The sequence below is a fragment of the Pteropus medius genome, unplaced genomic scaffold, assembly GCF_902729225.1.
Source record: "Pteropus medius unplaced genomic scaffold, Ma_sr-lr_union100, whole genome shotgun sequence".
In the NCBI taxonomy this organism is placed as follows: domain Eukaryota; kingdom Metazoa; phylum Chordata; class Mammalia; order Chiroptera; family Pteropodidae; genus Pteropus; species Pteropus medius.
The window spans coordinates 17,880,189-17,896,301 of record NW_024340692.1 but is presented as its reverse complement, the minus strand read 5'-3'; the positions used below and the strand labels follow the sequence as shown (position 1 = coordinate 17,896,301).

The window sequence follows — 16,113 nt, the reverse complement described above, 5'->3', positions numbered from 1 at the left end:
TACTGTCTTTGTGAACTTACATATAAATACAAATACCTATTTCGTTGGCTTTCTTATATAAAAGGTAGTATATAAGGTGATATACATACCACTGTGTACTTTGTTTTTCTCACATAAGATATCTTGGAGAGCTTTTGATAAGAGTACATAGGCAACTAACTTATTCTTTTATAATGCTGCATACTTTTTTTTTATTATGTCAGAGTTTATTTAACCAGTCTAAGGGGAATTGTTTAATTAAATCCTCAACTATTCTTAAGATAGGTATTATTATTTGTGGATTTGCAGAGAAAACCAAAGCTCTTCAAGCCTCTACAATGATGCCATGGTGATCTCTATCTTCTAGGGTCTGGTAGATTGGTTCATATTATGCCACTATGGTGAAAACAATACTATCAGTTCTTAAATACTGGGTATTCTTAAGAAAATCTCCTTTTCCCATATGCTCACAAGTAATTTGTTCTATGCCAGAGCTTCTCAACTTCAGAATATAAGAGAATCATTTGATATCTTTGCAAATGCATATTCCTGGGCTTTACTCTCGTATGTTCTCATCAGTATGTCGAGGGTGAGTTGCTGGAACAGCTATCCCAGGTAGCCCAACTCCATCATGGCTGTTCACACAGAATGGAATGTGGAGGTCCTGCTTGGCGATCACCATTTTAAACATGCATCCCAGGTGATTTGGGGACAGTGATCCTTGGGCCACACTTTAACACAGAGCTATAGATGGTCTCTAGAGGCACATATCATTTATGTAGGGCATCACGCTTGTTAGTCTGCAGCCTTCCCTGATCGCATTGCTTGTTCCATGTAGTGTTTTGGACCAGGCTCTTTTCTTCAGAGCACTTTGCACCCTGGCTGTGTATAGGCCGTCTTAGATTCCAGTGGGTGCAGCAAAGAATAAGACTGAATATCTCTTGTGCCTTTGGGACTGAGAAGACTACAGTTCTTTGTAGCAAATTAGCATATAAATAAGTGCTGTTGTATTCACAAATCCTGAGTGCATCAAGAGTTGAAAGCATATATGTGCAAGGGATTTAAATAGAACACTCTTACAATCTCCAATAAGACAGAAAACAGAGAAATTTTCAAAGAGGAAGCATTGCTTCCTGAACTTACCTTTTACTTTTTTTGTTTGTTTGTTTCTATCATAGTCAGGTCAGTAGTCATAAAATCCTATAGTTATGGGATCATAACTATGGAACTAAATACAGAATGTCAGAGCTTGAAGAACTGTTAGAGTTCATATAATATTAAGATTCTTAACTTAGGGTCCTTGGAAAGGACCCCTTAACTTCCAAGGGTCAGTGGACCCCCTGAAATCAGAAATGAAATGCTGTCGGAGGAATTTCTGAGCTTAAAATGGAGTAAGAACCACCAATATAGCCTACCACCCCATTTTACCAATGGTGAAGCAATGATCCAAAGCATTGCAATAACTTACCAAGGTCACAAAATTATTTGTGGCAGGAATGGAGCCAGAATATGGGGATCTTAATATCTGGTAATGGATATCTTCATGACTTTGAAAATAATATATGAAGGTGGCCCAGTAAGAGCCTTTGGCAATGAATATGCTATTGCCAGGACCTGCAATCTTCATAATAGGAAATGTTAACTGAGCACTTACTTTGTGCTAGCCACTATAGGCATACTTTACATAATAACTCATTTGATTCTCATAATGACTCTATAAAGTAGGTAGTGGTATTATTATTATTACCATTACTCCCATTTTATTTATGAGGAAAATGGAATACAAAGAAACTAATCCAATTGCCAGAATTTAATTCAAACTCCACAACCCATGCTTTTCATCATTATACTATGCTATTTCTTTCTATGAAATGATGATAATGTCAGCTGGGAAAATAAAAACCAAAGTTTTCATAAATCCATGTTTTCACAACATGTGAGAGAAGGTAACCTTACCTCTGTTCCTACTAACTTCTGCACTTGAACATGAGCTTTCAAATGAAGAAACGCCATTGAGATGTTTTCAGTGGTAAAAGAAATGTCAACGGGAGTTATCTCTGGATTATGCAATACATGCGATTTTATTTTCGCTTAGTGCTTTTCTGTTTTCCAGATATTTTACAAAGTATATCTGCTACTTTGGCAGTCAAAATGAAAAGTATTATTTTGAAAAATACTATGCACAATATAAAAACTTAGAAGTTCATTGCATCCATTTTTGTCTCAGATCACTGAAAGGAATCCTTGACCTCTACAGACATTTACTGTCAGGTTTCAAGCCTCTGAGGTATATTCTTGTCTATCTTCAGAGTGCTTTAGTACAGTGGGAATTTCAAGGGCTGACAGAATTGCTTTAATGCTTTCATGGGTTGAAGTAGGGCACATAGCACCAGTCCTAAAATCAGCCAAAAGAGATTTTCTCCAAACTTTATCCGAAGAACACTATGAATGGATGGATTGTAGAAATTAAATTTTTGGTACAAAGAGGTGGATAAAAATTGGACACTGTGATGAGATTAGATGAAAAGGAGGAACTGGGATCTAGAAAGACTGGCGAGGAGGAAACCTTTAAGATAAGCCACAGAGAAACAGGTAGTTGAAGAATAAATTATGTTTGGTGGTAATTTTTCTACCTTATAAAAAATGGAATTTAACATGTAACAGCCTTCAGTGCTAGTCGGCAATGATTTATTAGTGTGTATCTTGATATACCCAAACTTAGAATTGTTAATTAGATAACAGCATGAAACGTGATCCTGCTCTGCATATAAGGCTGTAGGGGGCCCTCTGTGATCCATGCTGTCACAAACAGTATTAGCACAACTTAAAGACTGCATCCCATCTGCCAAGACCCCATTTATAAAACATTTTTAGATGCTATTATTCATGTCTGGGAAGGCTTGTGTCATGGAGTTTATTACAATTTCAAATCTCAAGTTAATGAGCAATTTCTTAGAAAGTCTGTACAGAATTCATTTCTAAGGATGATGAGGTTTGGTATGAAGATCAGACCATACCTTAGTTTCTCAGGAAACTTAATGTTTCAGAACTGTCAAGATATGCCACAGGCAAGTTTGCCATTTTTTTTTTTTTAATAATAAAGGTCACAGAGCCAAGTCTTGTTTAGATGTTATCATCATGAGGATATAAAATATTGCACTTTAGTAAATTTTTTCAGATCATTGAGTTTTATAATTTTAAGATATCAAAGCTTATTTTCTCTAACTTGAAACATAGGGATAGGGATATTTCTCAAATATGTGATACATTTCTGTCCCTTTTGATACAAAGTATTCTGTACTCTGGGTGACTAGGGGGTCACCATTGTCGATTTCTTCCTATTACACTTCCAAATGTCATTTCTTACTCTTGCGGGGGTGCCAGTCACAGATAGATCATATGAATTTGGGTTGCTTTCCTTAATCTCCTAGGTTCCAGGGTTGTTTTAGGTAATCGAGGTAATGATATGAATGTTTTTTAGATAAGAGATATTTTAAATGTTTTTTTTAATGAATTTACTTAATGTTATGCCCTGAAAGTATTTACAACGCATTAGTGGCTGCATTGTTTAGAAATGTAGGATGAGTGACTGGGTCACAGAATGCTGTGATTGTGATTTGATCATAGTACAATTACTTAGCCAGTCAGTATCAGTTAATCAGTATTAGCACAGATGATCTAAATTTCCCAGTGTTCAAAGCTCTGAATTTTCTTTCATTCATTCATTCATTCATTCATTCATCAAAGTACTATTTAAGAAGGATTAATTTTGTACTTGTATGCAGAAAGATTTCCAGGTTATGGAGACTAAAGAAGGAACAAGGCTTCAGAGAAATATAATGTTTAAAAAACTTGAAACCAGTTAGAGGCATTTTCAATAATTTAACATGAAAAGTCACACTCGACAATCCTACTTAAATTTGTTTTCTTCGTCCATTAGCTTGGAGATTCTTCAGTGACAATTACCTTTTACAATAGTACTCAGTTATATGTCATGGTTCATTATTACAGGGACTTAAACAAATATTATCCACAAACTCTCATGAAGGATCTGATATACCAATTGCTTACAAGCCCTATCACCCAACTACAATAAAGTGTATCATAAATAAGCAACTCTTAGACATTTAACCTCTAATTCACCTTGTTTAAAACTATGTTTGTCATTTTTTCCTCAAACTATCTTCTGTTCCTAATATGCCTACATATTAATTCCAGTTTTTGAACAATTTCATATGCTATGTCCTATACCAGGCACTTGAGACACAGTCACAGCCTGCAAAGTATTATGGGCTAGAAGAGAATAACCATAAATCAATAATTACACTAATGATTATTTTGTTTCAATCACGCTAAAGGTGATGATTTAGAAGTTCAGTACAATACATAAGTGTATTAAAATCAATCTTTAAAAACTTTTTTTATGGGAGCTCCATCTCCTAAGAATTTACAATGCTTATTGGTCGTTCACTAATTTTGCCTATAATATCTTTTTCTTTATTTTTTCCCCCTTCTTATGTTTACAACCTAATTTGAGCTCTTTTTATTTCAATAGTTATGCAATGCTGCCCTTCTGTTTCAAGTCTTTTCAAGATCTCTCTTTCAAAGACTAATAGCTTTTCCCACATCTCTCTTCTATTTTGTCTTTTTTATACTATACCTTTAGAATAAGCAACCACAAATGTCACCTAGAAAGCAAATGTCCTTTAGTGGTCTTCTGTCATCAACAAGAAGAATGACAACCTTTCTTGGCTACCTGGTTTTCACCTTCCTGCTCAAGCTTATATTGAATTATTTTCTTAGTTACACCCTTCAGCCACCTTACTCTACTCATTGTCTCCTGAATGTGCATTTATACACTTATCGATTCCATCAAAAACGCTCTACTACATCTCATATTTCAATGTAGAGCCTTCTGGTAAAGTCATTTACATCCACATAGTCTACAGAGATTCTTTTCTTTCTGACCTCATGATACTAATCTGCATTTCTTATTTAACAACACAGTTTTTCTATTGTTTTGTTATATTGTAACATGATTACACACCTAGCACTGACAGTTTCTAGATATCAAGGACTGTGTTACCTTCTGGACACAGCATATACCTTGTGTGCAGTTGATGCACAGTAAATATTTACTGATTTCATTAAAAAATTCTACCTGTATGAAGCAAAGGTGAAGACATTTTACTGATTCACATCAATGAGAATTTCCATAGTAATAACAGGCCAGGCTCCCCAGAGGTGTCAGGTTTAGAGTTTTATGACTCTCCCAAGTGGCATTTCATGGGAGGAGAGTAAGTGCTATGATAGGAATTTAGACCTACTTTGGTAAAATGACCAGAATGGCTGGATTCTAGAGACAGAAGACCAGTAGTGTTGTTTTCTTGTGTACTTTAGAAAGCAAGATTTGTCTTCTATGCCAGTTCTTATCTCATCAATATTTTATTGCTGTTTCTCTTTCTTGGGAATTTCAAAGTAAGCATATTGAATCTTCATTTACTCAAAGAAACAAAAGTATTTAGTAAGCAAAATCAACAGTTTTAAACATTGCTCCACCTGGCTGTAGGGAACCTGGCATATGTTTTGTAAAATTTGCTATTGTGTGATTTTCTCATATGTTTATATTGATAGTTCTTACAATTAGCAGAATATAAAATGCAAAGAAATTACTAATTTTTCTTGATCTCAAAAAATAAATGGAAAGCATAAAAAAGAAGCCATTCAGACCATAACATTGGCTGGCTTAACATAAAGATAAAAAATTGAAATGCCCTTAAGACCACCTTATTAAACTTATTGGCACATCCTGAATTTTAATAAAGGGTAAATAGATTAAAGCTATAAAACATTACAGAATTGGCTTTCTGAACTCCTGAAGGTAAGATGTCACATTCCTGGCAAATCCAGGGCAGTGGCACTGGGGATTGCAGATGGCTGTTTAATATTTATTATGAACCTTCATTGGAAGTTGGTGTATGTCTTAAAATTTTTATTACCCAGCTGTGGATCACTGCAGACGTTTCTAGACTTTAGAGTAGTAAAGTTATGCAGAGGCCTGGGCTCCCCAGGAGCAGGGAGCCCACTCCATTGCACCTTTGTAAGCCCTTCTGCAGCCAGAAGGGAAGCTTTGATTCCATGGCCACTATAGACTTTTGGGTCAACAAAATCACACATTCTGTTTCATGGATCCTTAAGACCAATCTCCATCCCCCAAGTTCGGAACATTTGTAAGACTCCCAGAGTCATGCTCATAGCTAAGATTTATTTCAGAAAAGGGACACAAGCAAAATCGGCAACAGGAGAAGATGCACAGGTAAAGTGTGAAGGAAACCAAGTACAAACTTCTCTGAGTTTCCCCAGTGGAGTCACACAGGATGTGCTTAATCTCACCCGCAATGAGTTGTGACAATACATGTGAAATGTCTACCAGGAAAGCTTATTAGTCACTCAGCACCCTGGGTGTTTATTGGGTGTCAGTTATGTAGGCATCCTCTGCCTGGCATATACCAAAATTCCAGACTCCTAGAAAGAAAACAGGTGTTCAGCATAAACCATATAGTTTGCACAAACAGTTGAGGCACAGTGAGCCACTCTTATCACTTCTGGGAATAGTGGGAACCTTCTCAGTGCCCAAGTGTCCCGATGCCAACCTTGCAACTAGGACTTTCGAGGGATGGCAGTCTCGGTTCTGCTGTATTGACTGTACACATTGCCCAAGCCCCATGTGCAACTGCATTTCAGGATTATATGATTGGGATGTCCCAAGCCACCAAGTTATCTCTATTCTTATTCATTCATTTATTCATTTTAAATGATTATATGGTCTACATGGCCCTTCACGAAGTGGCCTCTGTCCACCTCTCTAGCTGATCGTATGAAACTGCCTTCTTTGTTAATAAGAAGTCAGCCACACTGGCCTTTTTTCACCTCTTTCAATGCTCCAAGTGGTTTCCTATTCCAGAGCCTTGATGCACACTGCACCTGTCTGAGCATCGTGCATCCTTGGGCTCCTACCCTGGAAATCACTTGTTGAAAAACATCTTTGCTGACCCTTCAGATGAAATAAGGACCCACTTGTTACTCACTCTCAGAATACTTTTTTCTTCTTCTCAGCATTGATGACAATTGTAATTAAATATTTATCAATGCATTTTGATATTTGCCTTCCCTGTTATATGCAAATTTCTTCATGGAGCTGGCATCATGTCTATCTTGTTTGTAGCTGTATCCTAGGTTACTAGTACCTGGGGTCAACCAGTATTTGTTTAATGAAAAAATATATTTCTTTTACTTTTAATGCTTTGACAAAAAAAAAGCCTGGCCCCATCACAGATAAATTCACTATGTTGGACTGAAGGCAGATACACAAACATATAATTAGGATGCATGTCCTAAGCATTGAACAGACAATGACTTGTGGCTCATGCTTGTGATTTTGAATCCTATTATCCAGGGTAAAAAGAAGATTTCTATATAGAGTTGCCCTCCCGCACAGTGGCTCCCCAGGGGAGCCTGAGGAGTCAGATTAGCCTGGGTTTGAAACTTAGCTTTGAAATCTACTTATTGGATGACTTTGGATCAGTTACTGAGTGTCCAAGAGCCTTATTTTTCCTGTCTTTAAACTGAGGATATTAAGCCCATCTTAGGAGTTGGAGGAATGATGTACTAAAATCAAATGTGTAAAATACTGAGCACAGTGCCTGGCATATAGGAAGTATTTAGTAAATGGTAACCGTGGTCTTGAAAATGTCTAGCTGGATAAGAACTTCAAGGTCACTCTCTTTCGTCTCATCTAATTTCCTTGTATGTATTATAGTTCTGTTAGAAAGCTTGTCCCTGGGAGCTCACTTCAAGAGGCAGCTGATCCAGCTCAACTGCTTAGCAAGCTCTTATGTGTATTGATCTCAAATCTTGCTTGCTGTAACTTCTAACTGTAGGGCCCAGTTCTGTTTTCTGGGTCGACATAAAACAAATCTGATCTCTCTTCTACATTTCAGACTTTCAAATGTATGAAGACAGCTGTCAGGTCTCACTTAAACCCCGCTTCTTCCAGACTAAATATCTGTGATGCCTTCAACTACTCCTCCCGTACTATTGTTTTCAGATTCTTCTGGTTTGCAGACCCCTGGCAGTCTTGGCTGCCTCCTCCACACATGCTCCATTTGGGCAGTGGATCAGTCAGGGTTCTCCAGGGAAGCAGAACCAATAGGATACATATATATTTTTTATTTTAAGGAAATTTGCTTATGCAATTGCCAAGACTAGAAAGTCCAAACTCTGTAGAGCAGGCCCTGGCAGGCTGGACACTCAGGCAGGGTTGATGCTGCAGCCTTGAGGCAGCGTTTCTTCTTCCTGAGAAACCTGTTTTTGCTTTTAAGGTCTTCACATCTACAAAATACCTTCACAGCAATACCTGTATTAATGTTTGATGAAATACTGGATACTATAGTCTAGCCAAGTCGACATAAAGTGTTGATGGGCAGTATACTTATGCTATAAGGCTAGAACTAAGCATAAAATATTTTCTCTGACTAGGGTCCCACATATGAATAATAGCTACTTCGATCTGGGAATGACTTTTGTGTTAATGGTCTAACATTTTTATTAACCTTTAAAAAATGTTAGACCACACCCACCGGTTTGCAGTGAACATATATGCTATCCTTGTGAGCATGAGGCCAAGACTCTGCTGGAGAAGTTCCTGGTCCAGGTGGGAGGATGCCTGACAACAAAGGAAAACTCCAGATTGGAGTGGGGGAAGGGGAGTGGTAAGGACTGTCAGGCATCCTGGAGGGAGGGAAGGAGACAGTTTTCTTTGACACATTCCTACTTTGTTTTAAGTAACCTTTAACATAATCCACCACATCCCAGTTCAGCCTTTTTGTTCACATGTCACTAACTGCCACCTAGAAGCTACCAGCCATAGTATTAGTTAAAAATGGCTTATAGTGTTATTTCTCCTAAAGATTATTTATAGCCTAATTGATGACCTGTGAAATTTGAAAATTATGATGTCAGAGAAATATATTTATTGCAGAAGAATTTTAGAATTTCAAAGACGAGCAAGGAGAGAGCTATTTTTGGAAATTGGCACAAGCTTCATCAGGTGGACAACCTGTGTCCTACTCACCATTCCTATAATCTGTTCCGTTTGCTGTCAAGAGGCTGACCTCTTCCGGAACTGCTCATACTACATTGGCCTGCAGGGCCAGCACTCCTGCATCTTGGCAGCTGTGCTGCCTCTGTCCCTGATTTGGTTTCTTAGTTCTCATATTAATATTGAGAGGGATTGAACAGCTGAAGAATCAACAGGAGAAAACAGAAGAATGAGATGTCTTACTTCAAAAATAGTGTAAGCCTGCAACATCTATCAGTTAAATCTATAGATTTTAAGATATTGCCAGGTGGCTGCACAATTTGCTTAAAATAATGTATCCAGTAGCTTTTGAGAAAACATCAAGGCTTGTGCTGTGCTCTGGATTCATTCTGTGCATGAGTGGTATCATTACATAGTACAATATTTCACAGAGTAAGATCCATAGTATTGATGACTCACAAGGTAATTTTAGGTGTTACATGGATAATCATTTTTTATCCTAGACTTGCGTGCTTATTTATTTTAGTACATATTCTTGTAAAATGTGGTCTAAGGTTGTATTTATTTTAATGAATATTTAACAAGCATAGTTATTGCATTAAGCTATATAAAAGTATAGTTACTGCATATTGCTTAAGATAATGTTAAGGTAAAATTTGAGTCTATTTAAAGAAAAACGTGAAATGAATAATAGTACAGACAGTAGGCAGATATGGTAAAAGTTACTAAAGTGACATGAGAATGACTACAATCAGAAAACACACATCCAATGAGAAAAGCCTGGGCTTTACTAACTGTTCACATTTCAGCTCCATTATGGCCTCTTAAAGATTTTGTATTTCTCGTCTATAAAATGGAAATGATAATATTTAACCTTTAAGATAAGTTTGAGAATTAGCGTTAGAAGAACATGGCACACCTATTAAAAAGATGAAAACAAAGTATAGAGATCTAGCAGTAAGACGTAAAGACAGAAAACTATTTAAATTCGTGAACCTACATCAGTGTAATTAGACAGTAGTTTAGCTGACCCTGTTTAGAGTACTTCATTATTTGACACTAACTTTAAATACAGAAGCAGAATGACAAGACAACAGTCAGGGAGAGGCCTAGCTAGACTCTACAGAAAAGTAGATTCAATTATAAGGAAAGTGTCACATGGGAGTTTCAGATAAAGGTGCACAGAGGAAGGACTGACAGCCCCTGGTCCTTCAGAGTAAAGGGAGTGAGTGCCGTGGACCCCCTGGTTAAGTGGAAATACTAAGCGGGGCATGGAAATGCCATTCCGTGTCTCAAGGGTCTCATTAGTCAATTGCATGGGTGTTTGTTTGGAGACCTAATAAAATGAAAGTGACATTACAGACTGAATTTTTTTTGTCCCCTTCCTCTATTTTGCTGAAATCTAAAAGAGAACACTCAGGCCTCGTCACTAAACTTGCGAGCCTCCCAAATTTTTCTTCTCATTGTTTTTTTTGACCCATCTTAATCAATAGGCAGATATGCTTTTCCTCACAAGGGATTCCAGGATTAGGTGTGTGGCTGTATCCAAGCTCGCTATATTAGTCTGTAAGGCTGCCATTACAAAGTACCATAGACCAGGTGGCTCAGACAACAGCAATTTATATTCTCACTCTGGAAGATAGACTTTTGAGGTCAAGGTGTCAGCAAGCTTGGATTCTCCTGAGGCTTCTCTCCTTGGCTTGTAGATGGCCACCTTCTTCCTGTGTTCACTCAGTGTCTGTCTGTGTCCAAATGTCCTCTTCTTATAAGGACACAAGACATATCAGATTAGGGCCCTCCCTCATCACTTCATTTTAATTTAATTACCTAAGACCCTATCTCCACATACAGTCACATTCTCTGGTACCCTGGGTTAGGACTTCAACATGTGAATTTCAGGGGCTACAACTCAGCTCATACACAGGTTCATCAACCATTCCTGGAAGGAGAGAATTCACATTGTGACCCACTGATTAGACAGCAAACTTCGTCTTCATCTCAATGAAGAGTGTCTAATTATTTATATCTTTTCAGTGTGTCCTAAGGATTAGTTTGAAATTGTTCATCCTGGATTCTCTACTTTTCTAGGCATTAAATTTGAGACCCTGTAATTTTCTCCATTTTATTCTCTATTTCTAATAGTGTCTAATTATCTTTAGACTGCTTCTTCTATACAACTATGTCTACTGTACTAACTTTAAGTTCCCACTAACTCTTGCCAAGATTATTATTTTATAACTGGTCTCCTTGACTTTATTCTCTCTCCTTTCTAATCCATCCACTTGGTTGGTTAAGGTTTTTAAAATATAACTCTGTCCAATCCACCACTTGAAATAGTGAATATTTAGTTAGCAGACTGTCTCCCAGATGGATTAAGCACAACCTAAAATCTGGCTTCAACATAAGTAAACAGAGCCTTAACTCCTCGTGTTTCAAATGAACTGAATTCTCCTAATCTATTCTGAACCCTCTCCTTAAACTACAAATGTAGCTTAAATTTATTGAGTGTTGCCAATCATTGTACAGAGTGCTTTATTTGCATCATCTTTTAAAATCATTATAATAACTCTATAAGAAATTGCTTATAGAATGAAAGTGGGGGCTGAAGAGGTTAAGGGGCTTTCCCAAAGTTATAGAACTAGAAGTGGTGGAGCTGGGTTTACCTGACTCCAAAGCCATCCTCTGCCCCAATCCCTGGTTATTCAAATCTATCAGTCAGGCCTTTAAGGTATACCTGAGGTATCTTTAGTAAAATTGTAAGCTCCTTTATTATTGGGACCATGGAAATGCCACCTACATATATTTTTTATTATTCCAATTTTTTTTTTTTTTTAGGCAAAGAAACCCTTGGTTGATCTCACAGATTGCAAAGATCTTGTCAGTTTACAATCTCTTATTTTTTTATTTTTTACGCCTACAGCACCTGGTCTTCCTAAGTGGTCTCCCATCCAAGTACTAACCAGGCCCGACCCTGCTTAGCTTCTGAGATCAGACAGGATTGGGCTTGTTCAGGGTAGCATGGCTGTAAACTTATTATTCCAAATTGTAGCATAGTGTTAGCCTCACAGTAAGTACTCAATAAACGTTTGATGAATGAATGGATGGATGGATGATTTCAGTTAAAGCATAAAATAAAAGTAGAAATCAAAGTGGTACCTAGCGCTACTATATGGACTTACATAAACAAAAGCTGAGCTAAATTAAATTTCATTTTATTTCAAAATTACCGTAGTCTAGCTCAAGGGCAGAATAAACAGATTCTGCAAATTCTATGAGTTCATACCTATGAAAGAACATTGCTGATGTGTGGCCTCCTACTAGAGTGAATGCTATTTTATAACAGGTGTTCTGAATAACCACAGATGCAAAACCCTGAATGTGGGAAACTTCTCAAGCCAGTCTACAAAATTAGGCTGCCACCCTCCTGGGAACCATCACGTTTGCTTAGCATCCACACAACTTACTGGGCTGTCTTGGGCAAGCCACTTCATCTCTTTCTATCAAGTTTCTTATTTCTAATACAAAGAGACTGGTGGAGATCATTTATTTAGGTGCCATTATTTAGGTGCCAGGTTCCAGCTAAAAGCTTACATATGTAAACTGTGTATAGCATAGCTAGTGTGAGGCAGAGCTAGGACTTAAGTCTGCTAACTGAATTTAAAGCCTTAACTATCATTTTAAAACCACTTCCAGCGCAAAAATTCAATGATTCTCCAATACAGTCTCTTTGATTCTAAAGCTCTTGAGTTGGCTGGAGGCTCTTACACTTCAGTGTCTAAAGTTCTTTCACCTCGTTTTGTGATGTTTGGCCAACAATAAGCATTAAAGATTTTTGTACTTCTAGCTCTGGGGGGACCTGCTGGAGGGATCTCAGCCATTATGTAGCCTGGCCTGGCCTGGCTTACATCTACTGAGGCCATGAGTCGGGGAGCATGGGGAGGCAGAGCAGACACCAGAAAGAAGTTTCTGTTGCCAAGTCTATATCACTGAGAGGCAATTTGATACTTAAACAGAAATTTTACATTATTTTCAAATTGTCAGAATACTTCTCTAACCTCTAACAGAGCTGAAAAATAATATACACTTGTCAAAATTGGCCAGTGGAATTGTAGGAGGTATCTGTACCTCTTTTGTAATCTTGTGTTTCATATACAGTGAGCAAGTTGACATTCATCCTATGCTACTGTGACCTTGGGAGAAGACTTTAAATTCTCAGGACTACACACTCTGTGTATATATTTAATAATAAATCTTTTCATTTGGGGGACATTTTCTTTAAAATCTCTGTGAGACTGAAGTGACGTAAGAAACACTTAAATAATGTAATGGGAAATGAGATGGACAGCACTATGTACACGAGGATAAAGAGGCAGGATGAGTTAGCCTGAAAGAACCAGCATTTCCCAGACATCTGCAGAGGTCAGTGTGGCTCAGGCTTGGACCAACTCTTCTTCTGCAGAAAGTAAAAATAGATGATTCCTAGGTCCCTTACAGGTTGTTAACTGCAAGATTCTGAACGTCTACTGCTAGACTGGGAGATAACTTTTTTCCCTCTCTGCTCGTTTTTTTTTCTCATAGCATGGTTCTATAAAAAAGGATATTAGTTTACTGATTTTGAAACTTTATATACATCATCGGTACCAAAAAAATTACTAAGCTCCACTTTTTATAGATGTAAATGTTGTTTTGTTATTTAATTCTTTTGTAATAGTATAATTTTTTGTCATGAAAATAGAGCTTCGAATGTTCATTTCAGTCAAAAAGAAATAATCATCTCATGTCGATGTATGAGAAGTTCATTTTATGTGGTGAAAGTAAGTTATGCCTTGCTTGTGCACTGAAGAATGCAAATGATGGTACCTTGGCTGTTTGCAGCAAACTCCTAAATACCTGGAGTTGTAGGGTATTTTAGGTGGTTTTTGGTTCAGCTAGTAAATAGAGGTGGAAGCAAGCTCTTGGTATGACTTTCCTGGTTAAAAATTTTTATAAAGTGTTTGTGATGAACATTAGTTATTTTCTAGTTTCAGTAGTTAAAGGTCATAAAGCATAAAGTACTAATCTCTGTTCCCACTTGCATACTCTACACCCCTTGCAGACATAACTAATTGAACATGGCACTCTTTCCTACTGACTTGAGTCAAGACCTCAGAATCCTTTCTCAACCCAGCAATTCAAGAAGTTACTGTGAGCTAATGAGAATTAGTACCCAAAACCCAATTGCTATTCCAAGATTCATCCCTGTGGGCATCCAAGAAATAGATAGGGGTTCTAAGTACATTGGATTAATGAGCTCATATCTCTTTCCTGTAGCTTTGTTTTAACTGCATATTTAATAGTTACTTTGGAGACACTAGAGAATGAATCCTTGATCTGTCATTTGTTAGCTGTGTGACCTGGGCCAAGTTTCTTATTCTTCTAATGTGAAATAAAGATAATAATATGTACAAGGAGCATGTTAACATGGCTTATTAACATGAAGCCAAATTGTACCCTAAATTTTTACTCTCCCCCATGGCACAGAAGCAACTATCAGTGATGACATCGTCCTGTCTTTATACTTTCTACTTCACTCTACCTAGCTTTCTTTCTCTTCTGACTTGGTTATTAAATTGTGAGGAATACGTTTGACTAAGGCATGTAGTATAGAAACAAGTTAGATATGTCAGACTTGAACACTAATGGAGATGAAATTAAATAATTAATTGTTCCTCCTATACCCTAGATAATGATGAGACTGAAATGAACCTCAAAACTGTGTTCTACAGTAATCCATGGTGAGAGAAAAAAGAAACAGACAAATAATGTATCGTCCTCAATACTCGGCACATTTGGAATACAGAATAAGACTAAATAATCCTCCATTTTCCTTTCACTCTTCTTTTATACAGTATAGTCTGGGTAGTGAGGCAGCGTGCTATGGAGGGAGGAACACTGGACTTGAGATGAGAATACTGTGCTTATGTGTCAGCTTTGGGTACATGGCTTATTGCTATGAGTCTCAGCTTCCTAATTTTCAAAATAGAGGAGAATGATAACATCAACTTCACAGCAATGTTGAAATGAAATAGTAAATGTGATTTAGTGCTTTTTTGTAGTACATTTAGTAAATTGCAAAGCACTTAAACACATTTTAGAGTCTTAAAAGAGATTGGATAAAGATGATGTGGTACATGTATATAATGGAATACTACTCAGCCATAAAAAGATGAAATATTGTCATTTGTGATAACATGGATGGTTCTTGAAAGCATTATGCTAAGTGAAATAAATCAGGCAGAAAAGGACAAGAACCATATGATTTCACTCATCTTTAGGGTATAAAACAAAAAGCAGCAAATGAACAAACAAAACAAACTCATAAGTATGGACCGCAGAAAGATGGCTACCAGAGGAAAATGGGGTTGCGGGGAGAATGAAGAGGGTGAAGGGACCAAAAATATGGTGACAGAAAGAGACTAGACTTTAGGTGGTGAATGTATACAGATGTCATATTACATAGTTGTACACCTGAAAATTATATAATGTTATTAACCAATGATGCTCAAAGGCATGCTGAATGAATGCAAAACAATTAAGTAGTAGAGGCCAAGACCACCAACCTAGTAGATTCTTTATCGTACACTTTGTTCAAAGAAAATCTTACTATAGAAAACCAATCATTAAAACAGATTAAAAAAAAACAAAAACAAAAAAAAAACTTCCCAGATTGAAAAGGAGGTCACCCTCCCTTTCCAAAAAAAAATAAGAGGTCACCCAAAGGCCAACCCAGTCATATACCCTCTTATCCCTGAAACTTCCCAGAAACCAGTAGAGACTGTTTTCAAAAACACTGACCAGTTCTAAATCTTTTGTAGATCAGAAGAATAAGCCTATGAGTGGGGAGGACTTATCTCTTATGAACTGAAGTCAATGTGTTCATTGCTTTCGATCGACATGCTAGGCCTCTTCCAATCCCATATTATGAGGTGCCCTCGCTGCATTATAAATTTATCTGGAGCCCTCTTTTGTGAAGTGATGTCCAAAGACCTTACCAG

At 37.2% G+C, this 16,113-nt stretch overlaps 1 pseudogene; it reads right to left on the bottom strand.

Annotated features, from left to right (window-relative positions):
- Nucleotides 1–11,990: 11,990 nt before the first annotated feature.
- LOC120591930 (uncharacterized) lies at nucleotides 11,991–12,109 on the bottom strand (annotated as a pseudogene).
- Between the last annotated feature and the right edge of the window lie 4,004 nt (nucleotides 12,110–16,113).